Raw genomic sequence first — 21430 nt, 5'->3', positions numbered from 1 at the left:
ATTTAGAGGTACTGACATGTATATAACATCAGTCAGTAAGCATAACACTCAATGGTATTTCTTTCTGATTGAAGAAAGGTTACAAAAGCCAAAGAGAAGGGTAGTGTTCCTATGCATTGTACTTGCCAAGGTCATATAGATAAGTGTAATTGCTTTCATTATGTTTTGTATGGTGGTCAACAAGAGAAACCTTAATATTTGGCTCCAAAAAATATGAGTGCATGGGTTTTCAACATTGGGTTATGAACAAATGTCAAGGGAGTTACAGCCACCCTTTCTTTCTACTTTGTCCTGTTGATAAATGAGAGGGGGTTTTTGGGTAGATACCCAGCTACAGTAGAACCTCAGAGTTACAAACACCTTGGGAATGGAGATTGTTAGTAGTTGTGAAATGTTCGTAACTTCGGAACAAAACGCTATGGTTATTCTTTCAAAAGTTTACAACTGAACGTGGCCTTAATATAGCTTTGAAACTTTACTGTGCAGAAGATAAATGCTGCTTTTAAACCCTCTGAATTTAAATGAAACCAGCACAGAAACAGTTTCCTTACCTTTCAGATCTTTTTCTAAACTTTCCTTTTATTTCTTTAGCAGTTTACATTTAACACAGTATTGTACTGTATTTGTGTTTTTGTTTTTTTTCCTCCTCTCTGTTGCTGCCTGATTGCGTACTTACGTTCCAAATGAGGTGTGTGGTTAACTGGTCAGTTCGTAACTCTGAGGTTCTACTGTAGTTGGAAAAAGGGGTGCGTGAGGTTCTACTGTAGTTGGAAAAAGGGATAACATCACCTGAATGACTACGTTATAACTAACACCATATCAGGGTGGCTGGATTTAATCTGTTTTTAATCATGATTTAAATTAGCAAGCAGGAAATCTTGATATAAAGAAATCATTTTAATCTTGTTTTACCTTTGTATTTCTTAGTTATTTTCCTAAAGAAAGGTTGATTCTCTTTGATTTGTAACTAAATATAGACCTTACTTTTTGCTGATCAGGAGGAGATACTATACCAATCCACATTTATTTAAGCAATTATGTAGCTCAGCAAACATTTATTTGGATTATTATGGTAGAAAATGGAGAATGATGCTTTTCTTATTTACTAGATTTTTTTTTTTTTTTGCTATTTATGTTAAGTTGCTTTGGGGGTGGAAATTGGAATTCAATTAAATGCACAAAAATAGCATTTTATTTTATTTTTTAAATATTTAAATAAAGAGAAGTTATAAAAACATGTTTTACATTTAAAACTGATTTAGACAAAGTAGTATCTGTGGTTAATGAATTGAACTGATTATTTCTGATCACCATCTCCTTCAGAATTTTAGAATAATAGATCTCATCCTGTCACACCTCATTTTTATTCATATATTGGTAGAGAAAAACAAGCTTTTCTGCTTTTTCAGCTCCCAGTCAGTTTTTCAATTTTGGATGAACTAGTCATTACATTGCATTAGCTGAATAATCTGAAATGAAGAAAATATTCTCTCTGTACCTGCAGAAGAGGCTATTGCTGTCAAAAGCTGGTTTAGCACTTTAACATACTCTGGTTCCAGGTGTTTAACCAGTGACTTTCACTGTGGTTTGACTTTCTTTAAAACTTCAGCAGCAAACTTGTACTGCTTGAAAATAATTTTTTATTTAATTTAAATGATTGATAGATTATAGTAACTTTAGGCCTTAATATAGTTTGTCGTCATTTAAAATTTAATTTTAAATATTCTTATTTTTAAAAAGAAAAATGTACTGTATTTTAAAAACTTGATTTAAATAAAGTAAATTTTTGTCCTCTCTGAGTACGATTATCACTTCTGGTTACGATTTTTTTTTCTCATTGATATGAAGACATGGATGTTGAATAAGTACACTATTGCAGGAATATATAAGTATAGGATATTCTATTTACAGAATTTCTGGTGTTGAGGTATTTGATCACTACATAGTAAGCAGTATAATTTAAGAACAGTGAGCTTTTTGTTTTTAATCTCCTCTTTACAAGTGAGATTTTAGTGTTTATAGTTAGGGTCTGGTAGGAATTTCTGCTATCCCTCTGGAGTAACAATTATCAGATGAACCTATTTTTCATATTTTATTTTAATATTTATTTAAATCTGACACACATGGCTGAAGCAGACATACTGGCTGTTACCATTTATCCAATATTCAGAGTGCACGTGCCCTAAAAACACCAAACCATTGCATTTCATAAATTAAAGAAATATTAATACATAAAATTCATTTAGTGTGGGGTTTTTTAAGTGAAGAGAAATTTTCTTACTTAAAAACAAATTACACTGTTGCATTACATTATTGAGCCTTCAACATGGTAACCTATGTTCAAAACATAAATGCGACAATCTGAATCCTTCCTGCACTGTCAGTCATCGCTTAAGGTACAAACAAGGCTCCGCCATCCTTGTCTATCCTGGGCCACTCTTTGCATGTCCTCTGTTAAGTCCCATACATTTTCCCTTTGTACTGTTTGATAGAGGTATTCTTTAGATTGACCCCTTTATGTTGCTCCAGCTGCCCAATGGCATGCCTGCTGTAGCAGATGCTCCTGCTTCATTCTTAACACAGATATTTCCCTCATTTTCTGAATAATTTTGGAGATAAGTTGTTGAACTGTAACAAATCTCGGTGTTAGTTATATATTCATTTCTGTTTACCACCTAGTGTGTTTCTGAGGCATTTGGATCCAGCTTTCGCATCTATACCTTGAACTGGAAATAATATGTAAGATGAAGATTTTTAGTTGGTCTTTAAATTGTAGAATTGCTATAAACAAATCTTGTTTAAGCTGATAAATGCCACTACCTCCTTGCCAGTTTGTGACATGATTTCCTTCTGGATGTCTCTGTTGGCTTGCATGTTACTGCCAAGATATGTGAATTGACCCACCTCTTGTATTCCTTTTTCTTTTAGCAAAATGCTTGAGATGAGTTTCTAGGGTACTTATTATATTTGATTTTTCATAACTGATTGACCCAGACTTTTTTGCATGTACAGTCTTTTAGTCTTTGCTTCCATGTAGATTGAGCTGTGACTTAGGTTTTGCTGATGATGTAGCTCTTCTAAGAGTTCTAGTGTACTGTTAGCCTTGTGATATCTGTTACACAACTTTTCCTCATAACGAAGTCAAAGGCAATGCCAAATAGAGGTGAGAGAATGCATCCCTGTGAGTCACCAGTGTCAGTTAAATCATTCGGACAAGTCCACATTTACTTGAAACTGTTCATGCTGCATCTTGATATCAAGTCTTGATAACTTTTTATTGGCATACCAGAACGCTTCAAGATGTTCCAGAATGAATTGTGATGGACGCTGTCAAAGGCTTTTAAAAAACGCACAGACTTTATGCTGAGTGGATTCCCCTGTATAGTCAAGTTAGTGAAACAGATTATATATACAAAGTGTTCTCAAATGGAAAAAGTAAACAAACTGATTTTTTCCCCTTATCTTTCAATTATAATGATCTCCAGGTGCCATCAGTAACAGCAGGCAAAAAGAACATATCAGAAGTATGGCTTGTAAGTTGATGTCCCTTTTTAATGCGTTTGTTTTAAATATTTTTTGTGCCCAGAGAGTGTATATCCTTGCACTACCTAAATGAAATTGGAAACTTTATTGAAACGGCTTGGGGTCATTTGGGTTTGCGCCACACAGAATTTATTAATGGAATCTATCTTTGCATTTCCTGGCTTTTACAGTTTGTTTTTGTCATAGCAGCAATAGAACTTGAAGGATTGTCCTATTTTTTAAAAGATTTTAAATGTCAAAGTTAGCATACCCAACAGTTGCCCTGTCCTTCATTTCTTAATGTTTGTAATGTCCATGTACTATTTATTATATGCAGGGGCATTTTCCCAAAACATAATTCAGTGCCATTTAAACTAAAATTCAATATTTGGTATCTTCCAGTAGCACAATACATGTTGTAACAGTGTGGCACCCACCTCTCGTGAGTGCCCCCTTCCAGTCGGGTATGTCTGCAGGTTTTAAACCAGTCCCAGCCATGGTATTGGGCTGTACCCCCAGGGCTTCCTCCCTGGAGGCAATTGGTTTCACACTCTTGGTTTGTTCTGGCCCCAGCTCTCCAGCTGGGCCTCCTGACAGTTCAGTCCACTTCTGGGGGTTAACTGCTGTCCAATTGTAGGTCCTTCCCCACTGGCCTGTGGCCAGGGGGGACGCAGGCTCACCCACTATTCTGGGTCCCAGCCCAGAGACCCTAAGAATAGCAGCTACGCTCTGCTGTGTCCCTTTAGCAAAACTGCTTTCAGTTCCCTGGGCCACTTCCCCTTAGCCCCAGCCTTGATTGACACCTTACCTTTAGCTCAGGGCCCTTCTAAAATCAGGACCAGCAGGCAGCCAGGAGTTCTTCCTCACTCCTGTAGTCCCTACTAGCACTGAGCTGTCCATTGTACTGGAGTTCCCTTTGGCTAGCCAGGAGCACCACCTGCACTTCTCTAGCTCCAGCAAGGAACCATTTGTCTCTGGCACTGCTTTTTATAGGGCCCTCTTGAGCCCAGATTGGCTGCTCCCTGCAGTTTTCTGGGATGAGTATGGCAGGACCATGAGGCCTCCAGCAGAGGGCCTAATCCACCCCGTCATGGACATGTAATTGGGGGATAAATGCTTCCATATCTAATAATGTTCAAAAATTTCAGAGTAGCAGCCGTGTTAGTCTGTATTCGCAAAAAGAAAAGGAGTACTAGTGTCGTTTAAAACAGTATTGATTTTTAAAAATCACTATCTTGACAGTGATCTCTTTAAACTCCAGATATCTAAGGGTAAGTTTAGTTAATAAATGGTAAAGGAAGTTAATAGATAAAATAATAAAGTCAACCTTTTATTCCTATGGAAAATTAAACCTTTCACAGCAGATATAAGGTAATTTGTGCTTGTCACCCTTTTGACTGGAAGTTTGGAGGAAGCTGTTGTCAGTGGATCCAATGTCTTTTGTTTGCTCCTTGCTAACAGAATAATGGCTATAAGCCAAGATAGTCATTCCTAGTCAGTTTGCAGACTAAGGCCTGGTCTACGCTACAAAGTTATGTCAACACAAGGCAGCTTACGGTGACCTACTTTTACACACTAAAATTGATATTCTACCGCTGTAAACACCCCGTTATTCTGACATAGTAACACCACCTCTCAAAGTGGTGCAGAGCTATGGTTGATGTATTTAGGTTGATGCAATGTGTATGTAGACACTGCATTATTTATGTTGACCCTAAATTTCCTCCAGCAACTGTCCGATAATGCTCCACACTGACTGTTGTGGTCACCATTGTGAATTCCATTGCCCATTGTGAATTCCACTCCTCCCCTTAAAGACCCATGAATTTTTGAAAATCCTTTTCCTGATTGCCTGGCTTGGCGAGCATATCTAGCAGCTCTCTGTTGTTGAGTGCAACTGCCCAGCTGACCATGCTGGCTATACTCCAAGTTGGAGTAGACTGGAGATATTGGATCACCTGAGCCTGTGGGAACAAGAGGCTATGCAGGCACAGCTCTGAATCAGCCAGAGAAACGTCAACATCTGTGAGCAGATTGCTATGGGGATGCAGCATAAAAGCTATGACAGGACCAGCAGCAGTGCTTTGTGAGAGCCAGGGAGCTGCGGCAGGCATACCAGAAGGCCAAGGAGACCAACAATCGATCCAGTGCTACGCCACGCACTTGCCGCTTTTACGAAGAGCTCTATGCCCTATTCAATGGGGAAACACCTCCCCATAGCACCATGGTTACTCTAAGTAGCCCAAGTCTGAGGCCCCTGCCGTGAACAGCGAGGATGAGAAGGCAGTAGATGAGGAAGAGAAATATGGGGATCAGGTGTTGGGGTGGGGGGGGGGGGGAAATCCATCTGGTCAGGGAGTCAGGGCCTGTTTTTTGACTCCACTGCAGTCCAGTCAGGTCTGCCAGTCAAGCACAGGCGAGCCCAGTGGAGGGGAAAGAACCTCAGGTAGGTGTGTAGATAAATAGTTACAGGGATGGTACCCCCAAAGTAAGTAGGACACATCTTTTGACTTTTCATTACTTTACTTTTGCTAGAAGAGGTAATGGTACAACCAAGAGAGATTGAGGTGTTATCAGCTTTTCATTTATGCGGGTGTTGGGAGGGGGGCGTGCAGAGAGCAATTTGTTTATGTGCACTGGGATGTCCCTTGAATCCTCTTGAGAGATCTTGATGAAACTTTCATGGAGATACTCTGCAGTCCTCTCCCAAAGGTTTCTGTGAAGGGCTGCCTTATTTCTTTCTCTGTGGTAGGACACTTGCTCATACCACTCAGCGATGACTTCAGGAGGCACCATTGCAATATGCAGGCTAGCAGCATATGGCCCACGGCAACTTTGGGATGCCAGCAGCAGCTGTATTCTCTCTGCCTTTGTTACCCTCAGGAGTGAGATATCAGTTAAAATCACCACTGCCTGTGGAAAATAGTGCCTGTATTCAGTGTCATTGCCCCATACTTCTAGATTCATGCAATTGAGCAATTCCCTCCTCATTTCCCCAACACCCGGCGGGCCATACTCACCATGGCTGGTGCTGTGACTAGGTCGTGCACAAGCAATCCCAAGGAGAATTAGTTTGGCATCTTAAATTTCACTTTCCATAGTGAATACACTGACAGTGGTACCTCTGTGTGTTTTATCTGCTGTTGCTGTCACTGCAGACTTCAGGGTCTCTTCCCCCTCCACCTCCCATACCCCATGCTGATGGAATGCCTGAGCCAGTAAGGTCCTGTATCAGACCATGAGCACAGGGCCTGGTCCAGAGGATGAACATTGCAGACAGCCTGGAGAAGGAAAGAGTGGAGAAGAGAGAGGTCCAGGAGTCCCTGTAGGAATAAGAGGGAGATGCACCAGGACATAATGGGGCTTCTCATGTGCAGGTTCAGCAATCCCAGGATCACCTCCCTCTGTGGCCCATGAGAGAACTCAATATCAGGACCTCCCTACACACCCCCTCATCCCCCCAACATCACACATGGCATCAGGTGTTGCTGCACTACCCCTACCACTCCACCCTGGGTGATGTTAAAAACAATCACAGCTTCACATTCACTCATCTGTGAAAGTCACAGTTGGTGTATGTATAGTTGAAATGGACAAGCATGCCTAGTGAGTATGCACAGTGCCAACGCAAGGAGCCAGGTATGCACGCATGCAAGCAATATACTAAACACGGAAGCTCTGTACCGGAGGTGGGCAAACTAAGGGCCACGTCTGGCCCGCGGGACCGTCCTGCCTGGCCCCTGAGCTCCTGGCCGGGGAGTCTAACTCCTGGCCCCTCCCCCGTTGTCCTCCCTCCCATGCACACACGCGGGGAGCTTGCACCCACCCACCTCCCAGACTTTCCAATAAGCCTGTTCTGCTGCTCTGAGCAACATGATGGGGCGGGGGGGGGGGGATTGGATAAGGGGCAGGAGGTCCCGGGGGCAGTCAGGGGACAGGGGGCGGTTCGATGGGGTGGAGGTTTGGGGAGGGGGGCAGTTAGGAGACTGGGAGCAGGGGGAGTTGGATAGGTGGTGGGGTCCTGGGGGAGGGGGCAGTTAGGGACGGGAGTCCCGGGAGTGGGCGGTCAGGGGACAAGGAGTGGGGCGGTGTGGATGGGTCGGGGGGCCTGTCGGGGGGCAGGATAGGGGTTGTGGATAGGGGTTGGGGCAGTCAGGGGACAGGGAGCAGGGGGAGGTTGGATAGGGGGTAGGGTCCTGGGGGGGGCGGTTAAGGGAGGGGGTTCCAGGAGGGGGCAGTCAGGGGACAAGGAGCAGGGGGGGTTGGATGAGTCAGGGATTCTGAGGGGGGCAGTCAGGGGGCAGGAAGTGGGAGAGAGCAGATAGGGGACGGGGCCCAGGCTGTTTGCGGAGGCACGGCCTTCCCTATGGCCCTCCATGCCGTTTCACAACCCCGCTGTGGCCCTCGGGCCAAAAAGTTTGCCCACCCCTGCTCTATACTAACGTAACTTGATGTAAGTTTGTAGTGTAGACATGGCTTAAGAATAATGCTCTGATATTACAAAGAAGCTGTTGTCTAGTGTTTGTTCAAACTGTAGTGGTATTTCATCATTAAATCACAGCTGTGATTACTCCAAGCGCTTGAGAGCTTGAGTTCAGATTTCCTGCATATATCTTTGATGCTCTCCTTTTTCCTATTCTATTTTCTTTCAGTTTGGGCCATTTGATGTAGAGCTGAAGGGACGGTTTTTGTGGCCCTTTTTTGAAAATGCCACTTGGATCAAGCTCACAGAGTTTCTTCCATGTCTTGATCTAACTTTAGTGTTCCTGTGTCAGGTCCAACAGGACAGGGTACTGAATCTATTGACCTACTGATCACAGTGATTCAATGGCTTTTGATTTTCTTTCCAGATTAGGTATAATTCAGGTCCTGGTGACAGTGCAAAATGAAGAATATTTTTTATGGACGCTCCAAATAATTGAAGTTAAAGTGACTGATTTTGTTTTTTTTTTTGTATTATAATCTGTTACAATTAATGATGAACATCTGGCAAATAAATTGAATGTAATGAAGAACCATAGCAGCATAAAAATCAAGGTTAATTGAAGGGAGAAAATATATATAGTATCAATCTGGTGTGAACAGAAAGCTAAAGATGTTTAAGAATTTGTGAATTATACATATAGTAGATTAATCATGACAAAAATTGCCTATAATCTGAAAAAGAAATAGTTTCTGCTTGAAGGTCTCCAATAATCCTCCTCTACTTAATCTGGGAGCTTCACCAGGCCTGATGGAAGATTTTTAATCTCAGCTAGTAACCCACCCTTGCTAATAAGTGTCTTTTCTGTAATTTTCCATGGATTAGATGACTCTGGTTAGCTCCTCAGAAGAAACCCAGTAGACTGTACTTATATGGAACAATTATAATGGGCTATGTTTGCCCTTCTTACCATCTGGACTCTTGTCTCTCCCAGGAACAGAAATTTATGCAATGGTTACCTTCCTTCCCCCAACTAGGATAAATGTTGAGAGGGATCCCATCACAGGAGCTGCTTCTGGATCACAGCTAAAGTCTCCATCACCTTCCCAGCCAGACCTGAATAACTATGCTGTTGAAAGTTTACTTTGAAAGAAATGGTGGCAGAAGTGAATCTTTCTTCTCTTCATTTTATTCACTGTAGTTGAGCTTCTAAACCACATGCAATTTGTTTTATAGTTTATAGATGGACCCTAATCACTACAGGCAATTTAGAATTAACAAAATAACTTAGTTGTAAATAACCTCTAAATGTTTGTCTTAAATAATGTTTCGACATCCAAGGAAATAATTTTTTTAACAGTCCCTCAGGTGTACTTTCCTGGTTTTGTTTCAGCACCTCATTAAAGTTACATTCTAGGAGCATGGGCTGCCAGAAAGGAAAAGTGTTCTTCCTTTTTTTCTTAACAGTATTTATATAGCACATAGTTTTTAAAAAACATTGTACATTTAAAGCAAAAACTTAATGCTATGCAAATCATGGAAACTCCACTAAATCTACACATTTGACTACTTGATAGGACTCTCTTTTCAAATAATATCCCCCACATTTTATATTTCAGTTTTAAAAGTGTTGAATTTAATTGTTATTTTGATTGCATAATATAATACAAATAATGTAATTAATATAAATATATTTAGTTAAAGCAACAATAATAATTGTTTAAACATTAATTTTACTTACAGTTAAACTTTTAAAAATGGTCACAACAGCTAAATGTTTTCTTTTTAGAGATAGGGACCTCCCTTGTTGGCATGAAAATATTTTTAACTTAATGTTTGGGAAGCCTCTAATCCTGTGGTATTGTCTTCAGGTGCAGCGCTGAAGCAGGACAGGTGCAGCGGTGCAACTCTGGCACTGTAGCACTTCAGTGAAGACGCTACTATGCCAACAGGAGAGCTTCTGCTGTTGGTGTAGTTAATCGACCTCTGTGAGAGGCAGTAGCTATGTTGACAGGAGAAGCTCTCCCATGCACACAGTGTTGTCTACGCTGGAGGTTAGGTCAGTATAATACTACTTGGGAGTGTGGATTGCTTGGGAGTTTGGATTTTCACGCTCCTGAGCAACCTAGTTATACTGATATAAGTCTATGGTGTAGACCTGGCCAATTTAAAAGCATTATAGGATTAAAATAAGATAAAGCTCTAAGTAAGACTGGTCAAACCTTGGATTTTAAAGTTTTGCAAAATGGGCAAATCTGATAGCTCCTATGTTTGAATTTCAGGGGAGTGTCATTTAGCTGAGTACCTAAAGAGAGCCGTTAAAACTAGAATTTTAAATATTAGTTTGTCTTTGAAAATGCAAAATTGTCATACTGCAGTGCAATGGAGAATCTGAAGGCACTGGGGGAAGGTAGTCAGAAACCCATCACAGTTGCAAGCAGTCGCTCTTTTATGACAATTGTTCATTATAGCACTGACCTGGAGGAATCAATAATATAAGTGATTCTGTCTTCCCGCTTCTTCCAGTCCCCCTTGTTAATCTGTATACCTTTTCTTTCAGAGGTAACTATATATGCAAGAATTTATGGCAGTAATTTTCTTCTGGCAGTAACTTAACCTCCTTTCCTCATTGTCTAGATCTGTAAAATGGAGATGGTACTTAACAGGGTTAATGTTAATAAAACACTACATTTTAAATATTAATTTCAAAACTCAATATACATTTTTTTTTCTTTCCTTAAAGGCAAAGATCCTGAACTTGGGATTCCTTGTGTTTTCTACAGCAGTTAATATCTCTAGGACTGTCTTAGCTCTTATTTTACACTAGGAGCGCGTTGCTGGTATAGGTATATTGAGATAGTGTACCCGCAAAGCACTCCTAATCTGTGGACACATCTTTTGCTGTCATAGCTTATTCCAGTATAGTCTATGCTACAAAGGCTTTGCTGGTTTAGCTACCCTGGAAGAGTCCCGTAGCGGACATGCAGCTTATACCTGCATAATGAGTTCTTTTGCCAGTATAGTTAAACCACCTTCCTGAACTACAAGATATACCAGCAAAGGACTCTTGTTGGTATCAGTTATGTCTCCCTGGAGCACTTGCCAACACAGCTGTGTCAGTTAGGGGTGTGTCTTTTTTCACAATCCTAACCGACAGAGCTATGTGTGCAAAACTTTGTAATGTACACCTGATCTCCTCTTTTCCCTACCTCCTCCACCCGAAATGAGCTGTATTGGTAAAAGTGCAGTTTTGCTGGTAAAACTGTGTCTGTACTAGGGGCTTTTGCCAGTATAGCTATGTTGGGTCAGGGATCCCACCTCTTCACACCTCTGACTTACAGAGCTATGCCAGAACTAGTTATAACATTTTTTGGGTTTTTTGGTGATGTTGCATAGTCAAACCTGGTGGAATCCCAGGAGTATCATGGCTGATTCAGCTCCCAAGGACCTAGAGAGAGACTTGATTTAAGCACTGAATTTTGTATCTCACCATGTTGACAGTGCTGGTTGTTTAGGTTTAGACCTCTGTCCATTCTAATACACAGGTGACTTCCAGGCTTTCCATATGACACAGATTTTGAGCCAGGATCCATGATCTATGTTCAGATCAAGAGCCAGTTCTGCCATAGTTTTAAATTCTGAAGATGTCAGAGTTGGGAAAGCCAGCATGGAAAGACGAGGTCCATCCTCTCTAGGGTCTAAGCCAGACTTGGTAGAGATCCATTCTTAGAAATGTTTCAGAGTAGCAGCTGTGTTAGTCTGTATTCGCAAAAAGAAAAGGAGTACTTGTGGCACCTTAGACTAACAAATTTATTTGAGCATAAGCTTTCGTGAGCTACAGCTCACTTTATCGGATGCATTCAGTGGAAAATACAGTGGGGAGATTTATATACATAGAGAACATGAAACAATGGGTGTTACCATACATACTGTAACCAGAGTGATCACTTAAGGTGAGCTATTACCAGCAGGAGAGCAGGGGCTGGGGGAGGGGGAGAGAAACCTTTTGTAGTGATCATCAAGGTGGGCCATTCCCAGCAGTTGACAAGAACGTCTGAGGAACGGTTGGGGGATAAACATGGGTAAATAGTTTTACTTTGTGTAATGACCCATCCACTCCCAGTCTCTATTCAAGCCCAAGTTAATTGTTTCCAGTTTGCAAATTAATTCCAATTCAGCAGTCTCTTGTTGGAGTCTGTTTTTGAAGTCTTTTTGTTGAAGTATTGCCACTTTTAGGTCTGTAATCAAGTGACCAGAGAGATTGAAGTGTTCTCCAACTGGTTTTTGAATGTTATAATTCTTGATGTCTGATTTGTGTCCATTTATTCTTTTACGTAGAGACTAAAAGACTCCAGTTTGACCAATGTACATGGCAGAGGGGCATTGCTGGCACATGATGGCATATATCACATTGGTAGATGTGCAGGTGAACGAGCCTCTGATAGTGGCTGATGTGATTAGGCCCTATGATGGTGTCCCCTGAATAGATATGTGGACACAGTTGGCAACGGGCTTTGTTGCAAGGATAGGTTCCTGGGTTAGTGGTTCTGTTGTGTGGTGTGTGGTTGCTGGTGAGTATTTGCTTCAGGTTGGGGGGCTGTCTGTAAGCAAGGACTGGCCTGTCTCCCAAGATCTGTGAGAGTGATGGGTCATCCTTCAGGATAGATTGTAGATCCTTGATGATGCGTTGGAGAAGTTTTAGTTGGGGGGCTGAAGGTGATGGCTAGTGGCGTTCTGTTATTTTCTTTGTTGGGCCTGTCCTGTAGTAGGTCACTTCTGTGTACTCTTCTGGCTCTATCAATCTGTTTCTTCACTTCAGCAGGTGGGTATTGTAGTTGTAAGAATGCTTGATTGTCAGTTATTGAACCTGTTGGTGTTGAAACCTACTGTGTCAAAACATCTTGCCTGCAGAGAGCAGTACGTTTGTGAGGGGATCATCTTAATGTTGGAGGAGCGCCCTTGGCAATGGAGATATGCTGTCAAGCAGGTACAGGTGGATGTGGGGCCTCCTTAGTGTTAAAGAACTGCTTGACTCTGATGAAAACTGCTCTTAAGCAAGAATTAGCTTGTGACATTGGAACAGGCTTTGAGGATTGTTTATTTGGCGCTCGGGGTATGGGAACTTTGAGTTGGAGGTTTTTTTATTGCATGCAGACTTTCTTCCTAAAAACAACTTATGTTTTAGGTTTGTTTTGCAGAGAACTGAATTGGTGAGATTGTCTTTGTTAGTTCTTACTGGTCAAAATAGAAAGATATTCTGAGATTGGAGATTTTTACAAGCATAGGAGAGAATCAGAAAGTAGCTGTAACCATAACTCCAAGGCTGAAATAATTATATAGCTGGATTTTTTTTTTAAGTCAGAACAGTGTTGAAAAATACGTTAGTGTTTTGGTTTTGTAGAGAGCATCAAGGAAAGAGGTTTGAGTTTGACAGAAATGATGGTTTGTTCTACCTAGCCAGCCTTTTCTCTTTCAGATAGTTATCTGAGTAGTGACCTGATTCAGTAGTAAGATCAAGGTCATGTTTTATTCAATAAAAGAAAATGGAAAATCTGGCAAGAACCAAGTGGTTTTATTTAGCCCTTTCTGCTGCAGCCACTGTCAATAGAGAGAGAGAAAGCTGACTACAGAATACAAGGGATTGCTATTCATTATTCATAACTGGCTAAAGGTTTACGTATATAAAGGATATTACGTGATTCTTTTCATAGGTCTTTTATGGTTTAAATAGTTGCCTGGCAAACTGGATGGAGTAATTAGAAAATCATTTTTAAAAGATGTGTATATTGTTGCTCTATTACCAGATAAAAAACCAACAACTTCTTTAATTGAAAAAAAATAGATTGTATTTTGAGTGTAAAACCTCTGTGGAGCTTCATCCAAAGGGTACTCATTTAATGACTAATGCAATAGGTGTTGCAGTGGTACTTTGCAGGACTGCATTGACATTTTGTTTTGTCAGTATTTTAATAGACCTTAAACTTCTTTGGTTAGATGGTATCTTGCAGTAGTGCAGTCCACAGCTTTAGCTAAGCTACCCAGCTCTGCCGTGGAACCTCATTCATCAAGAATAAAAGCTCCACTCTGGATTTCTAAGGATGACTCTCAGATCCCAGTGGTGGAGGAGCTACATGACTACAGCAACATCTTTTGGGGAAGGGAGTGGTGGGTCTCGGGCTTTTGTCTTGCTAGGAAGTAGCAACTACAGGAATAATATAGGAATAAGGTTCTCAGGCTCTTCTATCTCCAGAAGACCATGTGTGGTTTCTGTCGTGGCTTGGATGCTCCACTGATTGCTGCTGCCTGCTGGTTTACATTAGAGGATCACTTTACCAGCAGGACTGCTAGAAATTCCAGTCTCCACTTTTCCATCCTCTGACTTGTAAGAAGGGCAAATGAACTTTTCAGCCTCTGAGGCAGAAACCCCTGAATCTTCTGTCTCAGGAGAACTGATACTGGTGAAATATGTTTCGAGGACTGAAAGAACCACTGGTACTAGAGACAGAAGAGAGTGATCTCCCTATATATCTGAAAGACAAGAGTAGAAAAACATTTATTTTTAAGAAGATGATGGGGTAGCTACTGAGCAACATGTATTGCTGAAATAGTGCCTGACAAGAATCTAATATTAATTGAGTGAGGAAATTTTGGAATCCTACCTAGCAACTGCTTATATAAATCCCTCTGTAGTTACTTGCACTAAGTCCTTAGTTGTAATTTTCTTAGATGCTGATACTTCAGGAGATGCTCTGGACTAGAAGATGGAAAAGGCCTGAGGGATTTTCAGATGTGTAGACTCTCAGCCAGGAGCCGCTATTAATGCTGCATTGTTCTTCAAGGAAACCATGGAATGGCTTGCCCAGTTCCATATAGATTTTGCAGTATAGTCAAAGATAACTAAGGAATAGTCCATTTCCTGTATTGCTGTTACAGTCCTTATTGAAGTAGCCTATATCTCTGTTGTATTAGTGGCATGTATAATCAACTCCTTGGTGTCAAGGTTAAATTTTGCTATCACTGTATGAAAGCAAAACAGTTCTGTAGGAATCTTAACTTTTCATTTTAATACTCTTATAGCAATTCTTTCAGACAAACCTGACCCAATTATTCAATCTGATCCGTACAGCCAGCTCTCTCTCTGTTATGAATAAAATCCAGGTTTTGTTTAAAAGCAGAAGCAGGAGTAAAGTGGTTATTCTGACTTTTTCTTCATCCAGCATTTAATAGGAGGGAGATGCCACTTTCCTAACAGTGGTCTATGATAACAGAAGGGTGTTATCTACAATAAATGGTGGTTACTTCATAGAATTTCTTACTCTACTTTCAGGTGATCAGAGAGAAATATTATGAAGAGTGCAGTGTCTGAGAATATTTTTGTGAATAGTTAAGTGTTTGATTTGTCTCACTGTGTGGATGGAGTTATCAGCCAAAACTGATAACTCCCTGTTTACCAACCACCATATATCAGTGGTTAAGATGTCTGACAGATTTTAATCACACTGATTTTACTTGTTAATAGTGGTCTCCCCACTTCCCCCCAGTCTCTTGTCATCTTGTGGCTTGACTATTGTGGTTTCTTTTACTTGGGGCATTTTTTATCACCTTGTCGCCAGGACCTGCTCTGGGCACAAGGGCAACAAGGCTATAAAAATGCTTGTGGCATTACTGCTGATGGAGTCTGCAACAGCGGGACACTTCCTTTAAAAAAAAAAAAAAGTGCAGACGCCGCCAAAGTCATACTTCAGAATTAATTCCCAATTGAGATGAACAGAAACAATTACCATGTCTGTATCAAGATATCTTTCTTTAGACTGAGGACCACAGCCTTTTCAGTGTGAACCGATGCAGTGCTTATCTTCACAAGCATAAGGACTAAAAACTGCAAGAGTGCATGTACAGTAGCATGCTTCATAGCCATAATTCACTACCTGTGCAGCTCCTGTTTCAATAATGCTGGAAGCTGAAGTGGAGGTAGTGCTCAGGCTTAATATGCTTATATAACATGGTGAACAAAATATCTGTGTCCTGCCTCAATTTACAGCTTCCATCATTGCTATTACTGGGGAATTTCACTGGTGATGTATTATAGTTGTGAAATTTGCAAGTGTACAGAAGGCCAAAGACTAAAAAGGTGACATAGCAGCCCTTGTCACAAAATAGCATTGTGAGTTCTTTGTAGTCTCTGTCTACTCCAGTCCATGCTTGCTTAGTTTAGAAGTTAAAAAAATTCAATTTTTTTCTAACTGCCTGCCCTGCACACTTGTCTAGAATCTGAACGTCAAGCTGGGTCCTTTACTTCGCAGGTATTACTTCAGTAATATAGATTCTGCAGCCCAAATTCTGCATCTTGTATATTCTGTGCAACCTGTCTTTGGTATGCTTCCATGGGTGTAACTTAGGACATGTCTACACTTACCTCCGGAGCGATCTATCTAGCGTGGGTCGATTTATCGCGTCTAGCGAAGATGCGATAAATCAACTGCTGAGCGCTCTCCCATCGACTCGGGTACTCCACCGGAGTGAGAAGCATAGGCGGAGTCGACGGGGGAGTGTCAGCAGTCAACCTACCGCAATGAAGACATGATGTTAAGTAGATCTAAGTACTGGGTATAACCTTTTGAAAGCAAAGTACCTTACTGCAGCAAAAAAGAATCAGCATTGGCTGTGAGTCAAGTCCTTGTGTCAAATTTGAACTTGAAGCTTTCTAGCCCACAATTACAGGTACCACCACTTGAGGCATTTATCAGGCCCTGATTAATTTAATATGGGCATCCAGTTGTGTGGCAAATCAGTGCATGCAGATGCATCCAGCCGTTTTTGTGTAGATACCTAATTTGCATATATAAGTGTGTGCATAAACTGAAAACCACTCAAAAGAATTAAATCTTTTAAAAAAAAATATTAAGCTGTCCTAAAGCTTCGGTTGGGTTGTCATTTTATCCATTTTTTTAAATTTCTAAATCCGTGCAAAAGAGGTTTTTCTGATTTACTTGCAGGAATCTGACTTACCAATTCTGATTCTACCCAAAAAGCAATATGGCCTAGTATGCTAAGTTGGAAGTAGCAGACTATGGCAGGTTGTAATTTTCTCTTTTGAAAATGGAATGCCTGAGCAAAATTTTCGGAGGTTGGATTGGTTAATCTGAATAAACACACAGGACAGTGACATGAACCCCATCTATCCAAACATCTGGATCTAAGCCACAGATGTTATTTATCATTTTAAAGGCTTTACCAGGCATTATTACTTGGGTGCTCAAGCAGCAGTTCAGGATCACATACAAAGATCAGACAAATTGGGTGTGGCATTAAACTATTCTATGTTAAGGTGTATTGTGCATGATCCAAGTAAATGCAGTATAAAGAAATGCAGGGTAGAGACTTACATATTTTAAAGTTATTTCACCTGCAAAAGTGACTTAGGTCTGCCTATTTAATTGTTTTGAGGTCAAACTTTGGGAAACTGGCATCTGCTTATAATTTTCTTGCATTAATACATTGATTTTTGATTCTCTACAGTGATAAATAATCTGTGGTCCTTTAGAGCACAAATAGCTGCATGTTTAGGAACTGCTGACTATTATAAATCTGTTCTTTTTTGCTTTGAGCAATGATACCCTTATGATCTTGGGGTAATTGCTGTGTGGAACATTTGATAAATGAATTCTGTTCAGCTGCAGAACTGACAGCAGTGACTGATATAGCTAAGGTGCATTAGTGGTTTAATTTTAGCTTGGTTGGAATATAGAAGTAGCATTTATTCACTGTTTTTAAAATACTACTTTATATATGTGATTTTCTTATTGAACTGAAAGTATCTCTTTTTTCCACTATACATTTTCAGTACTTTGCTTGGTATTTTGGAGACAAAAGTGTAATACCTCAAATTCTTTCCTCACACTAATAAAACATTTGTTAATATAATTCAATCATTTAGTAGAGAATGGTTCTTTTTAAGTTAAAAGTTTTAGTTGGCAAATACAAATAGTACAATCTAAATGTCTAAAATAGTGTGTGGAAGGAAATTTATTAGAGGTGGCACAGCTAGCAACACCTATAGTTAAGTTAGCCCAATATTTTCCCTTAAAAGATGCTGTTTTTCATTAATTATAACTTTGCCAAAGTTAAACAGTTTGAGCTGAAATTTCCTATTATGGGTATCTGCCTCAGACTAGTTTTTAATCTAAAATGGTTCAGCCATTTGAGAATAAGATTAAGGAAAAATTATATATCTGCTTATTTTAAAAACAAAAGCCTTATATCCATCTAAGTGCTTTGGAGCATAGGATTGCCTTGCTCAGGGATGTACTTTTTGCTGTCCCAGTGGAGAAAAAAACTGAAAATTTGTCGAGGTTATGACTGAGCCTCAGAAAAATCTCCGTTCATACGTGCAGCATGGAGACTGGTTAGTTTGGTAGCTAAATTATTTTATGGTTCCATCTGTATTAAGCATGCTTCAATATTACACAGCTCTTGCATCCCATAAAAATGACACATGCACCTACCTCACAGACTGCAGAGTCTGAGTAGGAGTTTCCCTGCAATTGCTCCTCCCAGCTAACAAGGGCAGCAGTGGTACCAGAACTGAGCTCAGGGAGACTTTATCCTTTGCTCTCAGTACTTTCCCTGCATCTAAAAATCGATGTGTTTTTTGTTTTTTTGTTTTTTTTTTTTAAAGAGAAATTGAATTTTTATTTTGTTTAGATTATACGCTTTTCTGTTTAAACCTGTTTAAAATGAAATCTGAGTTTAATATAAAATGTTACGGTCTGCACATAATTTCTTAAAAGATTTAAATAATTTTTTTAAAAAGGCTGAATCCGTAAGTCTATATGACAAACTTTGTGTTTAAAGGCTGCTTTTCTGTATAAAGAAATAATCGGGGAGGGGGGAAAGAGAAATCTAACTTTTGAGGTCAAGCTTTGTAAATATGGCACAATAGGTCACATACTGTATTAAGGGCATGATCCTGTGGGGGATCTAGGGGCTGTGCTAGTGGGTGCAAGAGACTGGCAAAGTTATCAGAAGCATTGGGAGCTGGCTTCTGACTCTAAGAGGACACCATCATGTATCTGACCTGGATCAGCCACTGAGCCCACCTGGATGGTCTCATATTCCTATTTTATAGTTTCTCCCTACCTGAGCTCTGATGGGCTCAGTTCTCAAATTTTGAATATTTATGACTCTACCCAGCATGGAAACTTACTGTCTAGCTCCTGTATCCAAAACATTTAAGGTTGTTTTGTTATTAAAAATAATATTTGTATGCCGTTTTGTGTGTTTATTTAAATTCCAGTTACCATCCTAATGCAGCTTGACACAAATTCTGAGCAAAAAGTTAATTAATTTGTGAATTAGCCATATATCATTCACCATTTTCTAACGTACTAAAAATGTACAATTAATACTCAGAAAATGTTAAGCTCTATAAATTGCTTAAATAAATGTGTTTTGTTATAGCATACCCTAGTTAGCAAAAACATGTATCATATCTAGTGTAAAGGCTCTATTTAGTTGTAATTCACCATGTTTTAATAGTTCTATCAAGCACTGAGAATGTACCTTTCTTTAGCAAATAACTGAAGTACAAATGGAAAATTTATTTCATATCGATTTAAATCAAGACTTTCTTCTTGGTGATTTTAATCAAACCAGCCTTTAGCACAGAGGGGAAGGAGGAAGCTCCCTGACTCCAGTGCAGAAGGGTGAGGAATGGGGTGAGGTGAGGGTTAGGAGCATGAGCCAGGAGGGGCGGACAGGGATGGAAGATTGGGGGAGGAATAATAACAAGGGGGGTTGGAAAAAGAGGCAGATCTGGAAGGGGAAGGTTGTACAGGAACAGAGTCCATAATAACTAGAAAACACTCTTCCAGAACCAAGAACTGAACCCATTAGTCATGAATCAACCAATGTTCCTTTGCTGTCTAGCAAATAGCTGTGAAGCTCATTGGCAGTGTATCTCCATTCTCCTCTAGTGACAGTTGTGCACATAAGAAGCCTTTTACTGCTGCTGTTTACTCAAGTAGTAGAGGACTTTACTGTGGATCTAAAGATCCCAGCCTTGCCATGACCGATATTGGGGGTTAATATGGTATCACATGATGAAATTTTTTGTTGTTGTTGTTTAAGCTTAAACACATGATCAAGACTGGTTTTTTTCCCCTTACAAAATCCCTGCCTCATTCAGCACACAGGGCAAGTAATTATAGCAATAAAAATGTAGTTACATTAAAAGTCAGTAAACAGCTGAATAAAATTAACGTGTTTTAAACAGTTTAAAGGGACACTAGTTAATTATACTTTATAAGAGCAGTTTAATAATTTAAGATGTTAAAATCCTAACGTGTTAAAATTAACTTATTTTTCACTGCTCATTAACTAGTGTTTACCTTTTGGTATTCCATTCAGCTGCTTAGACAATATAAACTATTTACTTTTTCCTTTCTGGTTCTTGGGCACTCAGTATTTGAGTGCTAAACATAGCAGAAGGATGTTTAAATTAAACAATCTGCAGTAAAACATTTCCTGAAAACTCTTACGTTCAACAGTAAGTATTTAACAAAATTTCTTTTTCAAAATCTAATTTTGGAGCTTATGTTTTGAGGACACAATGGAAGTCTCAAATTACACAGTGATAGTGCTTCTTAAAATCTAGATAACGGGGGCATAATTTTAATGAGGCCACTGAAAGATTTGCGACTTTTATTGCAATTATTTCTTAATAGTAAACTTCTACATAGTGAACAAGCAAGTAATTACTCATGGAATCTGAAATATTTGTAGACTCTACCTTTAAAATTAATTTAATATATGAAATCAGGCAGCAAAAGTTAGTTCAGTGTGAAACAAATCATGAAGTCGTTAATTTTGAAGTTTTATAAACACTTTAAGCCAGAACCATATTTCATATTCTTTTGAAAACTATATCCCGGGTGCCTACAGACAAAGTGCATTAGTGGTTAGAACAGGGGCTGGAACTTGTTCTCTTCCTTCCTATGTAGGTCTCATAACCTCTCCATGCCTTAATTTTGCCTAACTGTAAATAACCCACCCTTTGTAAAATAATTTGAGATACTTTGAGAAGTGCTATGGAAGTGCCAAGTATTGATACTATATCCAGATGGCACTTACAGCATTGTGATTATTTTTGTTACTAAAGTGTTTTGTTGGTGATTTCATAACATTTTGGTGATAGACAAGTGGGATACTGTCATACTCGGATTCCTCAACTCTTCTCCTTGTTGGATGTTTAATACCAATATGATGCATTACAGCACTTTTGTGTTAGCCTTCATCACAAACACAGTGGTTTAGAGTTTGCTTTGCAAGGACTGTACTGTTGGCATAGCTGTCTGTTTTTTTATTAAAGCAGACACCAAAGCATGTGTTTTGCAGTGGTTATGAGGTGGGTAAAGGCATGTATAATACATTAAGAACGTGTACTTTGCAAATATCTGTCAAGTGATTCAGATTTTGAGTTTACAA

General features: G+C 39.8%; 1 protein-coding gene across 1 annotated transcript in view; it reads left to right on the top strand.

Annotated features, from left to right (window-relative positions):
* Positions 1 to 21430, top strand: part of MARCHF5 (membrane associated ring-CH-type finger 5) — a 71040-nt gene that overhangs the window by 3355 nt on the left and 46255 nt on the right. The gene's annotated exons all lie outside the window — the stretch shown is intronic.

Source organism: Chelonia mydas, chromosome 7, assembly GCF_015237465.2.
Source record: "Chelonia mydas isolate rCheMyd1 chromosome 7, rCheMyd1.pri.v2, whole genome shotgun sequence".
Classification (NCBI taxonomy): Eukaryota; Metazoa; Chordata; order Testudines; family Cheloniidae; genus Chelonia; species Chelonia mydas.
This window is presented reverse-complemented; position numbering and strand designations above follow the sequence as displayed.